At 39.0% G+C, this 19,633-nt stretch overlaps 3 long non-coding RNA genes across 3 annotated transcripts in view; 1 reads left to right on the forward strand and 2 right to left on the reverse strand.

The window, feature by feature from the left end:
* LOC107838348 (uncharacterized) overlaps positions 1 to 17,061 on the forward strand; it is an 18,153-nt gene extending 1,092 nt beyond the window's left edge. The window contains exons 2-3 of the long non-coding RNA XR_001664406.1: positions 15,493 to 16,154; positions 16,267 to 17,061. This is a non-coding gene — a long non-coding RNA (uncharacterized LOC107838348). The remainder of the gene's footprint in view (positions 1 to 15,492; positions 16,155 to 16,266) is intronic.
* LOC107838350 (uncharacterized) lies at positions 12,726 to 19,012 on the reverse strand. The gene is made up of 2 exons (XR_001664409.1): positions 18,722 to 19,012; positions 12,726 to 14,652 (listed from the first exon to the last, which is right to left on the reverse strand). It is a non-coding gene; the product is annotated as an uncharacterized LOC107838350 (long non-coding RNA).
* On the reverse strand, positions 17,333 to 18,715 carry LOC107838349 (uncharacterized). Its single transcript, XR_001664408.1, has 2 exons — positions 17,890 to 18,715; positions 17,333 to 17,849 (listed from the first exon to the last, which is right to left on the reverse strand). It is a non-coding gene; the product is annotated as an uncharacterized LOC107838349 (long non-coding RNA).
* Positions 19,013 to 19,633: the final 621 nt, after the last annotated feature.

Here is a 19,633-nt window from a genome sequence, read left to right on the forward strand (position 1 = left end):
GTGATCTCAGTCTTTGCGCACAGCATTTTTCTGAACCCGGGCATAGAGAGGATATAATGAGTCAAAAGGTTTTTAAAGTTCAAGAATTTTTCCTCTCTTAACAATTGGGCACTCGTCCGTTTCTGAACAAGTGCTGTGCGATTGGCGCTGGGACCGCAGTGAGCGTCTTTGAGCTCCGTGTTGGTCCACGATACAGGTGCGTCTCCTGATGTGAATTTGATTTCTCTTTGACGCGCCGATTTGTGGCTTCGACCGGATCTTTGGTTTGATTGCAGAGAAATGATTGTGTGATTTTTCTTTTTTGGATCTTAGCATATAGGACTTTTATTTTTACCACGGTGAGTGGTGCGTTATTGTAGGAACAGGCTTGTATCAGCCTGAGAGTTTGATCCACTCTAAAGGGACATGTTATTCGGATTTGGCCGAGTGTTATTCGGATCTGGCACAGGTTGTACTGCTTCGTTGTGTTTGAGGTTGTGGTTCGAAGAGTACGTTAAATTGAAGGGTCGGTCCCCTTCGAGTTCTGCACTCGACTCAGAAGGACTGGAACAATTTTGGGTGTGAAATCCACCTGTGACGACTAGCGTTACGAAGGGACAAGAGTGAGGCCCACACGTATGTTATTTTATGACACCGGTGTCCGTAGGGATTTCTTTCGTCTGAATGAGTTTACTGTTTTTGTGTCTTTGTGCGTCTCACTAACCTTTTTGTATGTTTACTGTGAATTGTTTTTGATTGCGGCTGGATGTGAAGGTTTTTATTTTTCACTGTGGGGCGGAAGGAGCAGTATGCATCGCTGCCCCTGCCGTTTTTGTGGTGAACTGGGACATTGGATCAAACAATGTCCCCATTAACTGCCAGTACCTGCGGAAGACGGTGTGTTGTTAAACTCACCAGCACCACAACCTCTGAATGCTGCACTGATTCCATGGATGGTGAATGAGAATATTTTATGAAATGTTATTAAATGTTTTTGCTCTATGTTATGTTGCTAAATTTATGTTAACACATGGCCTGTTGGAGCACATGCTTCTGTGGAACAAAGATTTCTTCTCCATTTTGGTTACGGGTTTTACGGGTTTTGTTTCACAGCGGGGAGACTGAGTGACCATTCCATTTGCATTTTGGGAGTTCTTTTAGAACTGTGTTTTATGTTGAAATGAAAAGTACATAATAACAGATTTACAGATGTTTTTACTTTCTCAGCGGGAGAAATGTGTGGCATCAGTTCCAGGCTGGTGCACTGGAATGATCTCATTGCTTGTTTTTTTTTTATAATATTGTAACATTTACAATGACTTCAATTTCTAGGTTTCCTGACACTGGATAGGACACCCTCACTACTCTGAACGGGGATGCAGAACTGATAAATATGGATGGTTTTTCTGCTTGACAGTGTTTTCTACACTGTTAATGTAGGACATGTTGAAAAACTAATGAATGACTTTGTTTCTTGTAGGATGATCTACATGTGCAGTCCATTTTTTTCATATTACATGACAGGATGAATTTTTGTTTGAAATTTGGGGAAATATGTGTTTGGAAGATGGAATCAGTTCAAATTGGGAAGTTCTAACTTCATGGTTCACAGATTTCTTTATTTTACACATTGGAGTGTGACGAACAAATTACAGGTGAACATGGGGATCTTTTCAGTTGCTGTAGGTGAATTACACTACTTAATGTGTTTGCCCAATGTCATCGAGGAGAATTGGAAAGTATATTTGTTACATTATAGGTCAACTAATGTAAAGATGCCTCAAATACTGAGAATGGGGTCGTGTTCCTGCTCCCACGAGAGTGTTGGGGACAGATCACACCTCACTTTGTTTGGTCTGCTTAATCTGGGATAACATCCTGCATCTTTCTTACAATGGGGTGTTGATGAGTCTGCTTGAGTGTGAATGAGAGTGAATGTGTATGCAGATGGCCTTTGATGGGTTTTTAGGAAGCGCTTTGTAAATATGTCACTTTAGTGAGTAGCTGTGTGATATTTTTCGTATTTTAAACTATTTAGACACAGTGCATGTTTTCTTTCATAAATTTACTTTTATTACTGCTTTATGGACGATTTTAAAGGTGATGATTACATATTTTGGTATCACAATGTGGGTAAAGCTGAATCATCTGCTTTTACAGTAGAATTAATACGAAACAAGAATTCAGCCTTGGCTTAAAGCAGATATATTTAGTAACTGAGAGACTGTCTCATCCACTTTGGTGTTTTATTTTTTATTTTCTTTTTTACTAACAGTTACTAACTGAATTAAATTGGTTTATATTTCATATGGGTAACTGATTGGACATGTTGACATTTTAGCACAATGGGGGAAAGTTCTTCTATTTTGGTTTTCCACCTCTGAATTGTTTTTCTTTTTGAAATAAGAAAAACACAGGGGGATATTATAAAGTTAAGATATTACTGATAGAACTTTGAAATTTAAACCATCTGAGTCTATTTTGAACATTAGACGGATGATTTGGAGAAATGGTGGAACATCTTATAATATTTTGGTTTTTCAGCAAATTATTATATAACAGTAACATAGATTCCAAATTGTTTTCAAAATAATAATTTTATTATATCAACAGGGGGAGAAGGAGAAGTAGACCCTAATTCCTGGTAAATTTTTGGATATGGTTAATTGTAAATTAGTTAATCAATAATAAGTTTTTCATTCAACAATAGTGAATTATGGATTTCTTTAGGTAAAGAGCCTTTACATTGCCTTCCTGCTTGACTAAAATATGGTGTATGTGAGAGAGAAGCTCTTACTAAATTAGAATTGATAATCTAAAATTGAACAGCTTTAAAACCACATCTATGCCATGTTTATTTACATTTAAACTTGTTGATAGATTTCTGCATCGCTGCTGATTTTGATTATATACAGTTGGGTGTAAAGTGTTAATTTTGAGGAAAATTTTGGTTAAAACTCCTATGAAATTCAAATAAAATGTGAATAACTTCTAAATTTTAAAATAGGACTTTGTCTTGAAGCGTGGGACAATGATAAGGATGTTTGGTATTTAGTAGAACAATATGAAATTCATAATTATTTGACAAAGTGAAATTCAATCACAACTTTTATAAGTGTTAGTACTAGGACATTTTAGATTTGGTTCTGGTTCTTTAATGAGTTTGTGAGGTTGTGATTTTAAAATTTATAGTTGATATTTGGCATGAACAGAGTGAATGTCATCGAGGTATTGACGTTTATTGATTTTGAACAGTAAGTGTCTTTATTTTTTAATTCTGGCACTTCTGATGGTGGAATGTTTTAACACATTTCTATGTTTATTCTTTTTGCAGTTCAGGATTTGGGGCAGTTGGCCATTTGCGCTATAACAACAACAAATCTAGAGCCACATGGGAGGATGCATCACAAGATAAAATCTAATTTTATTTATAATAGTTAAAGTAGCAAAACGTGGTATACATAAGTTTTGATCTTTTAATTACTTTGTATTATTTTTTTCTCTGGCAGTTCTCCTTCCTTCTGACTTGATGGCGATCTTGGGGGCAGGGTCTTTCAAGCTCAGAGATCATGGTACGGTGTGATTAGAAAGGATCTTCTTGATTACCACATCAGGCCGCTGTTGTTGCTGCTGAACAAGGACATGACGATGCTGAACTGTGCCCATCTTCTGCTGCATTGCTGTATGAAAGCCAAAAGCTATTGAACAATTACTAAGGTCAGTGAAGATGAACTGTTCTCCTGTTGTCACGTGAGGGCAAAGTGCTGCTCACAGGACCTGGCAACAGATGTCTGCTCTGAGTGTTGTTTTTCACACCTGGCTGAAAACAAAAGGGACTCAGGCGTTATCTGTGAGAGTCCTCTACGGCCGGGAATCAGCAGGGAATTGGGACCACAAAGATCAAAGCTTTTTGTCCAAACCCAGACGGGTGTTTCAGAGGATGACTGATCTGCTGGTTTCTACGTCCTGCTCTGTCGACCACGAAAGGCTGACCAAAGTTCATCAAAGAGGGACTGTATCCAGTTGTTTCTGCACTGCGGGAATGACTGCTACTCTGGACACCTTCTGATTCAGCAGATAAAGAATTGGGGCATGGCAAGTTGCTCAGCAGTGGTCCTGTTGTGTGTTCTCATGTTTGATCCTGGATTCTCACCTCTGATCATGTGACCTGGGTGCCAAGGCCTGCTTTTGAGGTTCCCTTCAGTCTGCAGGTTGGAGACAAAACGGGTGCCAACAAAACTTGGTAGTGGTGAATAAGTTATTTTAAAATTTTTGTAGTGTGTGATGCCATTTTTTCTCTCCTTAATTTAGTTGTAGCACAGATGCGCCCTGTTGCTTTCACGTCCTGAACCACTGCAGTGAAATGCTAATGTGTTGGGGACACCCATCTCCTGGTGTCAGAGGTTTTACAATGTAGTTTGAGGGTTGGTGTGAACCAACGGTTACGACTCTGCATTTCTCAGAAATGCATTATTTTCCTCCATGATTCACTCTGTTTGTCTCACAAAATGCTAATGTGTTTTTCCCTTCCTGCCTGAAAAGAATAGGAAAGGGACTAACTATTGGAATTACATATTTTTTTCTTAACCATACTTGAATTGAATTGTGGGCTCCGCTTCAACTGCAATGTAAGATTATTTAAATTTTATTTGGCTCATATTACAGTGGCTACCATTCAATTTAGTGAAAACTAAATTTAAATTTAAATGGAAGTTAAAATTAAGGTGTTAAAGTGGATTGATGAGTGTCTATAGAGCATACTGAGCTAATGACACCAAGTTCTGTGTTGATTTCATAAATTTAATCAAACATTAAATTCTTTGATTGAGGTGTGCAGATTGTAACAGCATCTGGGACACCATGTTTGAATTACAGTCGACTGTGTTATATGATGCTAAAGTTAGCAGTGTCAGCAGGTCTCATCTCAATGAGTTGTATGGGATTTTTATTGTTTTCTATGACAGAACATTTGTTCTGTTATAGAAACAGGGGGTAAGGAATGGAATTGATCTAATAAGCAAATTTTTAGTTTGGATCTCTCTTTACTTTTCGGAAAAAGAGGGTGTTAAAGTTAAATTAAAATACATTAAATGTTTTACAGTGTATTAGCAGCATTAAATACGAGCTAACTATTTGGATATGGAAATACTAAAATTTATAAATTGAATACACTAAACTTAATATTACTTCTCAAATAATTTGTATAAAACAGTGTTTCTTAAAACAGGGAAGGTGATCATTGGATTGTTGAATCTTTTTTCATATGATTTAAAATAAGTTGTTTAACTAAGACATCCAGGAAGGTCTAAACTAAATATTTACATCATTTAATAAACTTAGCTGTATCGTATTTCTCCCCAAAACTGAAAATGCATTGATAATTGATAAACAATATAAAAAGGGTAATTCATTATCCAATTAAATATTTTATAAATAGGTTTTCAAAAGAATAAATGGATAAAAGGAAAAAATGGTTGAAACTTTGGGATTTAAAATTAATTGGAATTGGATTGGAATAAAATAAGTCATTTTTGATATTTAGTGACATGGTTAACTTTACTCTTGTAAAACAGGCTGATCATTTTTTAAGGTTTTAAAATAGAAAATATGATGATTGAAATTAAATTGGTCTAAATTGGAGATTTAAAATTAACAATTATGGAACTGCTTCTAAAATGTGGTTAAGTTTTGGGTTCAACACGATAGGAAACATTATTTCTCATGAAGGCCTTATATAAAAAGAGGGTCAAAAGATTGATAAAATACAGTCCTAAAGGAGCAGCTTCTTAAAATGCTAAGTTTACTGAGTTATAATACAAAAGGAAAATTACTGGAGGAGACTTAACATAAGAAAATAAATTATAATTAGAAATAAAGTTTTAAAGAGAAATAAATAAAATTAAAAGCTACCACAAAATCTCTTCCTTCCTGATAATAAAATAACTATTAAAATACGATTTGATAACAAGAACAATATATGACTTGAAACAATAAAGAATAATTAGAGTGTTAATTCAAATTGGAAGGAATTACTTATTTTATTTTAAAATACATTAAGGAGCTCTAGATAGGTGACAGACTCTGTTCCAGTACGCCGACCAGCTGATGACCTCATGGGATAACAAAGGACCACAACCTGGTGACTGAGGATCAGCCCTGACCAGAGGACGACCTCACACCTAGATGTTCATCAGGATTTCTTTCATTCTACTCTGCTTTTGATGTCATCACATTGGAAAAGAGGGAACGGCTTCTTTGTTAAACTCACCAAATTGTGGGCACAATAATCCCTAAATAGGTGAGCATCGGTTACTCTGCTGACGACCCTGAGTTCAGAACTATAAGGAAAATGAGCTGCTAGAGACGAGAGGATCATCTTTGTTTTTCCTATTAAGTTTTCATCTTTCATCTACGACGTGCCAACGAACTCATCTTACTTCAAGGAGCATCAAGGAACACAGAGACACAAAATGAAGATATGTAAAAAGAAAAGGAAAAAATTGTACAAAAACTATTCAACTGGAGGTTTATTAATAGTTTGTAAGTCTTTTATATGCAGTATTTTGTATCAAACTTGCTCATTTATTGCATGAATAATTTTGGACAAATATTTGTGTATCATCTTTTACATCAGGAATATGATTGACTATTCTAAAATATCATTTTAAGTATTACATTAAGATTTGTGGTAAGGTTTCTGTTTAGCATTGATAAATATATGCATTTTTAAATCATCTTTTGGTAAGATATGACTATGTGTTAGACAATTTTGTCTTTATTTTAGGATTTGAATCCTTTATATGATTTTGCTGTCTGATTTGGTCTGATTTTATGTGCAATGAATATGCCAACATTTTAACAACAAATGTTATGTAGAAGGTTGCATGCAAAAAGAGGGGCGTAATTTATCAGCTAGAATATGGTGTTTCTGAATTTAGGCTTATATTATCGCATAGTATATTTTAAATTTATATTTAAAGTGTAATCTCTATTAAGAGATTAAAAGAGGGAACTGTTGAGAAAATACATTTAAAATAAGCTAGTTTTAAAACTTAACATGTCTTGATTCAAATGGCCTAATTGTGGTTTTGAAATAGTAATGTATTCTGGCCTATTGACCTTTATTTTACCTGTAGTTACAGCAGATGGTTTGCTAGGATCGTTTGAACGGACTTTTGTCTGTGGGAAAACAATACAGTGGAAGTTCCAGTTTTCACACTCATCTGTGAAAGGCCGTAAACACGGCAGGGGTTTCTGGCTTCAGATAGAGGGTCAGAGATAGCCCATGGTTGGATGAGCAAAGATACGCCTTGATTGAATAAATTAAAGAAAAGAAGATAAAACTATCTACACAGAAGTAACAAATCAGATTTTGCTCTTGCAACTTCTCCAAAGACGTCTTTGCTTTTTGTTTGTCGTTTCCATCTTTTATCTTTTTCTCTCTCAGGTAAATTCTTGTGTTGTTTGTGCTCTGAGGTTTCTGATGTTTTGTGATGCGTTTGTCTGGTCATAGTATGCATCTGTCTTGAATAAATGCTGATTATTGTGACGCTGTTATCTCTGCGCGATCTCAGTCTTTGCGCACAGCATTTTTCTGAACCCGGGCATAGAGAGGATATAACGAGTCAAAAGGTTTTTAAAGTTCAAGAATTTTTCCTCTCAACACTTTCTACTACTTGTGACTCGCAGGAGAATCTGTTTGGGGGGTCTCGATTCCTCTGCATGTTCCTTCTCTGAGAACTGTGTCCAGGGGCTGATGTGATGCCCCCATCTGTTACATGTTCCATCCATCCTTTATATTTTCTTTTCATATTCACTCCTTCCATTTCAGGCTGCTCAACCTGTTTGTTTTCTCGCCTGCAACTTCCTCAACATTTTCCTCCAACTTTTTAGGCTCCAAGTCCTCCATCCCCTGCACAGTCACTCCAGAAGCTTGTCCTGTCATATCCTCTGTGTTCTCCATTATCTCTTCTGCTGTGCCTGCCTCTGCCTGCTCTACTGGGAGGAATATACGTTGTGTCAGAAGGTTCTGGTAGACCACCCTCTCAGTGTCACTGTTTTCTGGTTGCACCATGTACACAGGTATGTTGGGTTGCTTTTTCACCACAATGTAAGGTTCTGACTCCCACTTCTCCCCTAGTTTTTGCCGTCCCTCTACATGGCAGACTTTGACTAGGACTCTGTCCCCTTGGTTGAAAATCTGACCTTTTGCCTTCTGGTCATAGTACTTTTTCTGTTTACTGTTGGCTTGGTGAGAGGTCTGGTTTGCGTGGGCGTATGTCTGTGACAGACTGTCATGAAGTCTCTGCACATATGCACTGTAATCTCCTAGTTCATTAGCAGTATGGAGCCCAAAGATGATGTTGTTTTGTGCAATTTTAGAGAGGATTGGAGGTGCCTGTCTAAACAATGCCTGTCACAAACTCAGAGCGTGATACCATTGTTTAGCATGAGCTCGGAGCGTGATCAGGTTATGAAACACAGATTATGAAAGCCTGTTATGCATTACATAGAGTATAAGACATTATCAAAGAACACATATAATATTTCTATATCAGATGTCAACAGGAAGTCTTGAATGTCTGCCGAACATCAGAAAGTATGGCGTATACCCAGTAGAGTCATGCCGTGAACAGTTATATGCATGTGTCACTGCATCTAAGTGCTCGTGCCACCGAGGTTTCAGATGTGGCTGTTATGTCCCTAGCATATTCATGACCACGCGGTTGAACCGCTCAGTGATGCCATTTCCCTGTGGGTGGCAGGGTTTGTATGGGTTTTAGTGATGCCCATACATTTGCACAGCTCCTTCACTACAGCACTTTCAAAGTTGCACCCCTGGTCAGTGTGCAACTTTGCAGGAAGCCCAAACCGGCACCGGCAGAAGAAGTTTCTCCACAGCACTCTGGCCACAGTGTTGGCCTTTTGATCTTTAATGGGATATGCCTGTGTGTAGCGTGACAAATTATCCGTGACCACAAGGACATTCTCCATTCCACCCTTTGACTTCTTCAAAGTCAAAAAGTCTATGCACACTAGTTCCATGGGGGCATTACTGTGAACACTGACCAATGGGGCCTTGACTCCCAAAGATGGCGTTTTCCTGAGGCAGCATCTCTCACACTGCTCACACCAGTTCTTGATCTCTTGGAATATTTGAGGCCAATGAAATCTCTCTTTTAACAGCTGAACTGTTCTCTCAAAACCCAAGTGTCCTGAGTCATTGTGAAGAGCTTTCATTGCTCCTTCATGCAACTTCTCTGGTAGCACTGGTTGTTCCACACTCCTCTTTGATGATCATGGCTGCGACGGTACATGATACCATCTCTGATCACTAGCCTCTTCCACTCTTTCAGGAGATGACAGAACTGTCGGCTACCACTGATCCTCTCTCTGCGACTGGGTTTCACATTCCGAGTTTTGTAGTGCCAGACATGACCAATAACAGGATCCTCCTTTTGTCCTGAGCGAATCTCTTGCTTCGTCATGGCGGGAAGTGACTCCATACCCATGTCTCTGTATGGTTCATTAGATTCTGGTGATTATGAGTCCAAGTTCGCTGATGTTGCTGTGTCTTGATTTGAGGAGTTGTCTGGATCTTGTATGAACTGACCTGCATCTTGTTAAGGCATTTTGGTGCACACCCGCAGAGGGCATAAGTGCAGAGTCTCTGTGACCTCCTGTTTGGACATCTGAATTAAGAATGACGTGGAAGCCCCTTTGTGGTGTCCAAACAGTTGCCTGCAGAATTTTATGTTTCCTGCACAAAATTGTCAGTAAAGGCCACATATTAGAAAGAGCTCGACAATGTTGGAAATGTAGAGATAGCAAAACTTCATAAATTATAAAACTGCTTCTGATATCTACAAAGAATTTCCTGTTTATTCATTTCCGACAAACCGAATGCACTTAAAAACTGTCATAATCGATGTGGTTGAGGTGGTGAGGAAACGCAGGTAGACCCAGGTAAAATGAGAATGATGAATTTAATAATGTAGCTCACAGTCTTGAACAGGCAGCACGGCAGAAAGTTAGCACACAGCTAATACTGGTAGCAACTGGATAACAGACATGTAAACGAGCCTAGGTCGATGCAGGACTTCACAGTTCAACTGCGTACGACCCATAAACAGACGTAGACTGACGGCACAGGGAAACAGTTACAAATGACGAGGATCTGACAAGGAACACAGACAACAGGTGGGGCTAAATACACACAGGGTAATCAGGGGGATACGACACACCTGGGGAGCAATCAACAGGGAGGACAGAGACTCACAGGGAACAGGACTACACAGGGAAAACGGGACTGAACACAGAAGAATTCAAAAATAAACACAGAAACACAGATCATGACAAAAACTGCTTTGAAAAGATAAAATTGCTATTGTCAAAGCATTTTCAACATGAAAGTGTCACATTTTCAAACATCTTTTTTTTTGTTTTTTCTATTTTTTATTGTTTTATTACACTTTAAAATTGCTACGTAAGTCAGGGATGTGTTGACTAGACAGAATACTAATTCAAGATATCAGTAATGTCATTCTGACTAGTCAGAATGTCAATTTAAGATCTTAAATAGAAAGCTGTGCAATTCAAGATATCTCGAGTTCATTTTGAGATGTCTTAAAAGGAATTTTGATTAGTAAAAATACTGCAATGTACAATTATTTTGAGGTAGTTTACTGCAAGTCATCATGATTGTGACAACAGAAGAAAACATCAAATTTAACAATATTGTACCATATTTTATAATAACAGTATGTTACTGCTAGAATTCTGCTGTAAATTTGCAGAAATGTCTAAGAATGTGGACAAAGCAGGAAGCAATATGAGGACTGTGTTTTTAATTTCTCTTGTTAATTCAATTCACTCAAGCCTGATTTATTATGTCAAAAACCCAAGACACATGAGGAGGTCTCAGCAATAATTTAACTACAATTAATTGCTGAGCACACCCATTGCAAGATAGAAAGGACTGAACTAACTACAGGGTGCAACAGCTAAAAACTGAATCCCAGATATTCTCTATATGTAATACACAGTTAACAAGCAGAAGGAGTTGCATCTGTAACATCATGGCGCTAACAAAACTTTACTCAGGAAAGTTGGTAATGAGAGATGGGGAAAGACATGGAGCAAAGGTCGCCAGGCCGGGAATCAAACCTGCGACAGCCGAGTTGAGGACCAAGGCCTCCATACATGGGTTGTGCTTAACCCCTGCACCACCACAGCACACCTACTCAATATACTTCTTGCCTCTCGTTCCTACAACTGCACTTGTTGACAGACTTTTTACTCCTCAAGAATGTCTATAATGTTGACAACCAGTTTCCCCCCCACTTCCCTGAAGAGATGGCATTAGCAATGGTAATGCCCCACATGTCTGAGGTATGCAAAAGTTCAAACAACACTTCCCAAAACACTTCCTCTGCGGCTGGAGAACTATCTGACAGCAACACAACGCATAATAATCTTCTTGTTCATAAGGATGTCAAGTAAGGCAGGAGAAAATTGTTTTAGGATAAAACAATTCAAATATTGATTTTTTTCATTTTGCTTACATAGATGTTAAATTGCTTGAGTGCAAACAGGCCACTGAGCCTCAGGAATAAATTTGTTTTATAAAGATAATGGCTGGTCACTTTATTCCTACAACTTAAGCTCTATCTATTTTTACTTACTTTCCTGTTGTCTCACTAACGTGCATGAAATATGTCCACATAGGCCTTGTATTATTCAACTTTCCACTATCCCTTAATATTACAAGTTATGATTTGAAGATTATTCTACTTTCTGAATTTATTCAGGTTATCTTTGTTGTAAATTAAACACAGATTAGTAACCAGGCTGATTTAAATTTTGATGTTGACATTATAATTTATTGATATGCACCAGTTTCTTTAACTGTGTAATTTGCCTTTTAGTCCTAAAAAACCTAAGGCACTTTCTGTTCAACTTGTTGTTCCTTGAAGTATGTTTTGAACCTATGTTCATTTCAGTCCTGTTTCTGATCACATCTGATAGGTACCTTTTCTCAAACCTATATAAAAGAACCACAGACAACGTATATGAATTTTATGGCCAAGCTTTTGCAAAAGAAGAAAACTCCGTCAACCGCTTCTCCAAGCTGTTCACAGAGCATTCTGCTCTCCTTCCGCATGAGCCCCTGTTTTATTGCCAAGGGGGCAGTCAGGAAAAACAACAGAGGTCGTAAAACTTCTAACCTAAACAAATGGCAACTCAGTTCCAGGTGTGATATCTGATCTATGGTCTGAGCCCGGTTCAAATCTCGGTCAAACTGTTAACAAGACAAAATACGACTTCTCACAGGCAGTTAGGAGGTATTCTAGTTGATAAGAATTTAAGGTCTGGGAAACACATAGTTAACTGTCTCACATGAAGATGAAACAGACAGTCGTGACCTCCAGGTCAGTTCATACACACATAAGGAAGAGAACACTTTAAACAGAACGATCTATAGACTGAATGTGAACTAAAGTAATAACAAAATGATACCGAAATTTCTCTAACATTCCCCCTTTTTATCATTTTACTATGTGTGTAAACTTTATGCAAAAGCCAAGCATAGAAAAGAAAAGAACCAATAAATGCAATAATTTTTTCTAATCTAAACACAGAAAATACACAATGAATAAATGGAATATAATGCAATAAATGAACAATAAAAGAAACAGCAAAAAATCAAATGTTTCACATTTTCGGTGTAGGAATCATTCAGTAAATGAATTAATCTGTTTATTGATTACAGAAATTCATGATTGTTCAGAAAATCGTCAGAAACTCGAAACAAGTCATCTTCAGTTGTCTCATAAGATGCCTTTGCCAGCTGATAGTTGATAACAGTTGTGTTAATTGTTTTAAACATCATATTACGTAGACAAGGAATAATGCAACCCGTAAAAAGACAGAACAGAACTAAAACAATCAGAACAGGTGTCACGAGCTTTAACAGCAAAGCCCACCATGGTCTAGATGTAAGCCATGAAAACAAATCAAAAGGTGGTGAGCCGCGTGTTCCACTCTCCACATATTGTTTTAAATCTTCTAGCTCATATAGAGCGTTAGAAATAGTTCCTCCAGTTCCTGTTTCATCAGGCACAAAAGTACAGCATGTTGGGCCAATGATTTTGCATACCCCTCCCTGAGGGGCAGTGAGGAAATCCAGGACAATACGATTTTGCATAACCATGTTCCTCAGTTCAGCCAGTTCTTTCATGGTGCCATTGGCCAGCTGGTATGTGATGTTGATTAGTCGCAGTAATCCATACCTGTTTATCTCAACGTGGTCCCGAACCTCTACTAGACCAACCCACGGAAAAAGGCTTTGCATTAATTTTTTCTCCGCCGTTCCAAATCCTGAATTCCCATGGAACTCCAGTATGTGTTGTGAGGCCTCCCCATCTTTTGACCTCTGACATAACTGTTCGTTTGGAGCGGGTGTGTAGATCATTCTGTGCTTTCCTGATGAACGCAATCGGGTTGATCAAAGGAACTACAGCACACAGTCCTCCCCAATTTTTTGGCAAGAACATGTACGCTTCATTCCCGCATATGAAGTACCAATCTGCCAACATCCATGAGCCATAATCTCCTGGCACTATGGCGCTGCACAGTGTTGTCTCCTGTCACCTCTTTGTCTTATGCATGATGTTGAAACTCCTCTCCTGAAGCAGGTTGTCACAGTCTGGGTTGTCTTTCCAGACTTTGCAGTATGGAGTCGTCCTTTGACCCCTGCAGGCGATGCAGTTAATGTAATCCGGTATCGTGTCGCAGTAGGTGTAAACTTTGTTACACATGTTCCAAGGTCCTTTGTTGTAAACACAGCTCCTCAGAGACCCGGGTTTAGCTCCTGCTAAAAAAATGGTCTCTGATATTTTCCATGTGGCTTGTGGAAACGGTGGAAACGGAAGTACGTCAGCCTTACATGAACAGTTCATAGATTCAAAAAGTCCTTTTGCGTTATCTCCTGTCCGAAGTAGAACAGAATAATCCTTTTTGCACCATTTGCATTTTCTTCTTTTCATGGGGACGCTGAGTCGTTATGTGCTCAGGCCATAGAGACACATCTGTTTGTCATCAGTGATGCTCCCTGGGTGCAGACCTGAGTTGTGTGTGGAAACCGGCAGCTGCGCACACACGTAGCAGTTCACAGCATGTCCCTCATAAGCGGTTCTGTTCATCAGTTTCCACCACAGGTTGGTACTGTAGTCATGTGGGTGGAACTCAGGCTCGCTTCCTTCTCCAAACGTCAAACATACAGCAGTCACAGCGCAGTAGAAGATCCATCTGGCATATGGAGTCCCCATTGTTGCTCGGCATGCAGAGATGTCAGAACCCCCAAACTAAAGGAGTGAGAATCTTAGCGTTTCTTCACCGGGTTTGAGATGAACCACAACTATAATGTAGCTCCCCTTTGTACCCCGGAAGCTCTTAAAAGCTCTCCTTCCTCTCTACTCCGGATTAGGGGTTCAACACTCTCTGCAGCTTGCAGTGACTGAGATGTATCCAACTGGGTCTTTCAGCAATCTTTACAGCTGTTGGTGTGGTCATCAGCACTTGGAACGGTCCTTCCAACCGTGGACTCGCCCAGTTCTTTCGTTTGATGACCTTTATGTAGACCCAGTCACCAAGCTCTATTGGAGTGGCCTCCTGTGCAGGAAGAGAATCAGAAGGCAGTAAATTTGCACTGGACACTTCCTTTAGTTTAAGAGTCCTGATCATATAATCTGCTAATGTCTGTTCTTCATCAGCTTTTTGTAAGTCTGGAGCAAACAGAGGCAATCTGTAAGCTCTCCCATGAATTATTTCAAAAGGTGTTAGACCATCAGCTGTTGGGGTGATTCTCATATAGAGCTTCACTAAGTCTAAAAATTCTGGCCAGGGCCGGCCAGTGTCTCCCATGCATTTTCTAAATCTGCTTTTCACAGTACCATTTGTTCTTTCCACCAGCCCTGCACTCTGTGGATGATAGGCACAGTGATTCTTTAATGTCATTCCCAAGTGTGTAGCCATGTTTTGTATCACTTGTCACTATAAACAGTCTGTGGAATACCATATGTTGGGATAATAGTTTTGCAGATAGCCTTAGCTACCATCAAAGCATCCACATGCTTTGCTGGAACTATTTCAACCCATTTAGAAAAAGCATCAATCATCATCTAGCAGTATTTAACTCAAAAAAAATTTATGTAAGAATTTAGTAGTTATATAGTATTACCTCACCATTTTCCCTTTTCCCCCCTTTTTACACATGGCATTGCCCATGTGTCACAATCACTGAAGCTTCAAATAAAGTCTTTGGGAGGATTAATATTTAATTCAGGTGAACTCACAGGTTCATATTTTAGCAGACAGGTCTTTTAATTGCAGGTTTATCTTATGGTTTTCCTTTGTTAAACTCAGCAACTTTCAACATTTCTATTTAATTTCTCTAAAATAAAAATGTCCATCTTTAATTTAAACCAAATCAGAAAAATCTTGAATTAGAAGATTTGAATTTATTGACTATCAAATCTAGATTAAAATGTTTTAGACCGAAATCTAGAAAATGTTGCTTTTATTCACAATCATCAAGTTTAGTAGCCATTTACATCTACCAAGTTGCTCAAAGTCTCAGACTTTCACTTAACCTTGCATTTCAGTCAAGTTAACAACGTAAGTTATTTATATCTAATATGAAATGGTCAATAGTTTCATCCGTTACTCAATTTTTTTTCTTATCTTTTAGTCTCTACAGTTTTTCCCTTCACAGTTTCCCAACCTATGGCTCGTGGGCCCTAAGAGGATCACTGGTCCTTCTGTTAAGGACTGAGTTAACAGGTACAAAATGAACAATTTTATCTAACATTGTACCTAAAAACCTTCAAAATGTTATTTTCTGGGTAAATAATTCCTATATGCAAACGGGATTAGTGAGCACATTCTTTATCACAGTGTGTATAACGTATCTCGCATTTCTCCTTTCTGTCTCGCTTCGCTGTCTGTTGGCGTCGCTGCAGCGGGTCCTCTCTCCCCCGCCTCTCCTCCAGCTCCCTGTCAGTCCAACTGGCTCTGGTGTTGGATTATTTATAAGTTGTCCAGACCGTCCCTTACTGAATGTCCAGGTTGTCCACCAATGAAACAAGCGAAAAACAGTTCAGTTTGCTGTCTTCGTCTCTGAATCACTAAAGCACAGTATTTGTCTTCTCCACGCTAATGTCCAAGAGTAAACCAGCGAGGGTTGTAAAAGTTCAGTTGCAGTCAAACACAGAGATATTGTTCCAGTCCAAACGTCCAGCAGGACTCCATACAGTAGTTTGCTGCATGGCATTTCCCAGACGTTCAGGAATCAGGATCAGCGAACATTTTAGTGCCTTTAGTACCCAGGTGGTAAAAATCATCGTGTCCTTTTTCGCTTCTTTATCAACTGTCATTGGCTGGTGATGAAGGAGGGACGTCATCTGATCGGCAGGACAGGTCTGAGTTGAGGTCGGAGGTCAGACGCACCACAGCGAGGCTCAGACAGAGGAAAAGGAAAGAAGCAAATAAGAGTCAAATAGGGTTTGTTCGGCTTTCTGTGTCTTTTTTTTTCTTTTTACAAACACATATAAACATGAAACATGTTAAAAGCTGTAGTCTCTTTTATCCTGCACAATATTAAATTTTAAAGTGTAAGTTTATGTTAACTTCATCTGAGTCACGTTTCACCAGAGAACAATGGATTTCTCTAAATTTGTCGATCTTAGTGCTGCAGACTGTGAGGTCAGCGGGCAGCCCTCCTCTCAAAGCCTAAGAGAGACATGAGGCTGGATAATGTCCAGGTTGGTACCTTACTCTGACCTCTGACCCCTCCAGTTATACAGCCAAAGGATCATTTCACCAAGTTGGTGTTATAATCTGATTACGACACAATATATTAAACATTGTTCTCTGAGGAGAATTATTTAATTTTATTTTTCAGCTTCTCCTCCTTCAGGAAAGTCATATTTCCACTTTTAGCATACAAAGAAGTTGTTCCCATGTTTTTATTTCAGTGAGACGTCTCTCAACTGGTTTTTCTTTGAAAGTGTAGGAACGCTAGAAAAAAACAAAACAAAACAAAACAAACATCAGTATTTCCTAAAGGTAATTATTTCTGACTTGTGAGGCTTAAACCTAAATTTTTAGTAATATTAAATATTATTTTGCATGCATTAGTTTCATACAGGAATTCAATTTCTTTTATTTATTTATTTTCTACTCAACGTGTAACAAGCTGCACATGTGTCCACCATTTCATCAATTTGATCTGGTGGTATGTTTTGTTTGGGTGTGGCAGAGTCTAGTCATGCTGAAGAGTTATGCTTTTGTTTTTTCTCCCATCTGCCACCTCTCCGGTGATTTATTTTGTTTTCTGGGCAATGTCTTGCCCAGTGGCCAGTATTGCCACAAGTCCAACAGCCATTTAAATGCTGTGGATTTTGTGGGGTGTTATTTTGGGGTCGTCGCCTATTGTGACCTCCTCTGCCTCTGCTTCTTCCGCGTCCTTTCGTCCAGCCGTTGGAAAAGGCAGAGGTTTCCAAACCTCCAAATTCATCAAGGTGAAAAACATCTAATCCTTTCACAGCCTTAATGGCTTTTTCTAAGGTCCAGGGTGTAAAAACATATACGTTTTGTGCACCTTCCTCTAATGAGGGGTACAGTCGTGCTGCTGGGACTGCAGCGGCTGAGACTGGGGCAGACGGAGCTGCTGCAGGGACGGGGGGAGGGCCAGCTGCAGGAGCTTGCACTCCCTGCACCGTTACAGCATTCCGTGTGCTTAGAATGACTTTATTATCTTTTGGTCTAACAAATAGGTTTTTTGCTTCTAAGAATTTTTTGTCTTTAACCTTTTTAATTTGTTCTTTCCGGTCTATGGCTGCTTTTAACCATAATTTAGCACACCTTAGTTCATCCTCCTTCTTAACCTTTTTTATCCCCTTTTTTCTTGCTACACTACTCTCCAATATTCCCACAATTGTTTGCCACTGATCAATTTTTAGCTTCCCATCTATTTTATATTTCTTTTTCCATTTTTTCATGTGTACAATGCTACCAGGAAATCTAGACAGCATGTATTTTTCATCTCCGTCAAAGCCCTCAGCGAGTGAGGAATTACAAGAATTTGTGTTTCCCATTATTTAAATCACTTGCAATTTTAGCTTGAAAATTTTGATATTTTGTGCTCTCTCAGAGAAAGTGCCGTAAGTCAGCGCTCAGTGCCTCCTGAAAAACAGGCTTCTACTCGGAGCCGAGCTCCAAGCGGTTTTTCACTTTGGATTCTAATTCCGAAGGCAGAGAGTTTTACTCCCAGAAAGAGAAGCACCATTCACTCCTTCATGCACACACACACATCAACAAGCAGCAGACAAAACACCAATATCAGCACAGTAATAACAGAACAGTATTAACAAGCTTCCTATATACGTGAGGACTTGCCCTTTAGAGGTGTCCTCTAAGTAAGGAGGCTCTAAGAGCCTTGCCTTTGGCCTTTAGTTGAAACTCTGTCAACTGGGACTCTAACCCTTTATAACTTCTTTAGTCAAACTGATATTTGACAAGGACTCAAACCTCTCTTTAGTCAAGCTGGTATTTGACAAGGACTCAAACCTTTCTTTAGTCAAGCTGGTATCTGACAAGAACTCAAACCTTTCTTTAGTCAAACTGATATTTGACAAGGACTCAAACCTTTATAACTTCTTTTGTTTTAAAATTCACCTACATTTCTGTAGCTTTCGGGTTGTCCAGTCGGATCTCGTCACTCCGCCGTTGGCAGACAAAGTCGGACATGTGTCGCTGGCCCAACAAAGAATTTTGCTTCCTGGGTCTTTCTTTCCAGGTCCAGTTGACTCTGGCCGTGCACGGATTCAGCGAGTCTTCCTCTGCCTGACAGCGGGCGGGGAGAGATCCCGGGTTTTCTGCACCAAATGATAGGTACTTTTTCTCAAACCTATATAAAAGAACCACAGACAACGTATATGAATTTTATGGCCAAGCTTTTGCAAAAGAAGAAAACTCCGTCAACCGCTTCTCCAAGCTGTTCACAGAGCATTCTGCTCTCCTTCCGCATGAGCCCCTGTTTTATTGCCAAGGGGGCAGTCAGGAAAAACAACAGAGGTCGTAAAACTTCTAACCTAAACAAATGGCAACTCAGTTCCAGGTGTGATATCTGATCTATGGTCTGAGCCCGGTTCAAATCTCGGTCAAACTGTTAACAAGACAAAATACGACTTCTCACAGGCAGTTAGGAGGTATTCTAGTTGATAAGAATTTAAGGTCTGGGAAACACATAGTTAACTGTCTCACATGAAGATGAAACAGACAGTCGTGACCTCCAGGTCAGTTCATACACACATAAGGAAGAGAACACTTTAAACAGAACGATCTATAGACTGAATGTGAACTAAAGTAATAACAAAATGATAATACCGAAATTTCTCTAACAACATCAACAATCTAAAACTAGAAAAATTCCTGCAGAAATTTTAAGGGGCCTGCCAAAGTGTGCCCATCACTTTAGACCCAGCGTTTTAAATTTGCACTGAGAAATAGATCCATGCAGGTCTGACATACATAACTGGAAGTAATGACACTCAGGCTCAATTTTTCTCGTTTTTCTCAATTTATGTCGTCA

This window comes from Poecilia formosa, unplaced genomic scaffold (genome assembly GCF_000485575.1).
Source record: "Poecilia formosa unplaced genomic scaffold, Poecilia_formosa-5.1.2 Scaffold243, whole genome shotgun sequence".
In the NCBI taxonomy this organism is placed as follows: Eukaryota; Metazoa; Chordata; class Actinopteri; order Cyprinodontiformes; family Poeciliidae; genus Poecilia; species Poecilia formosa.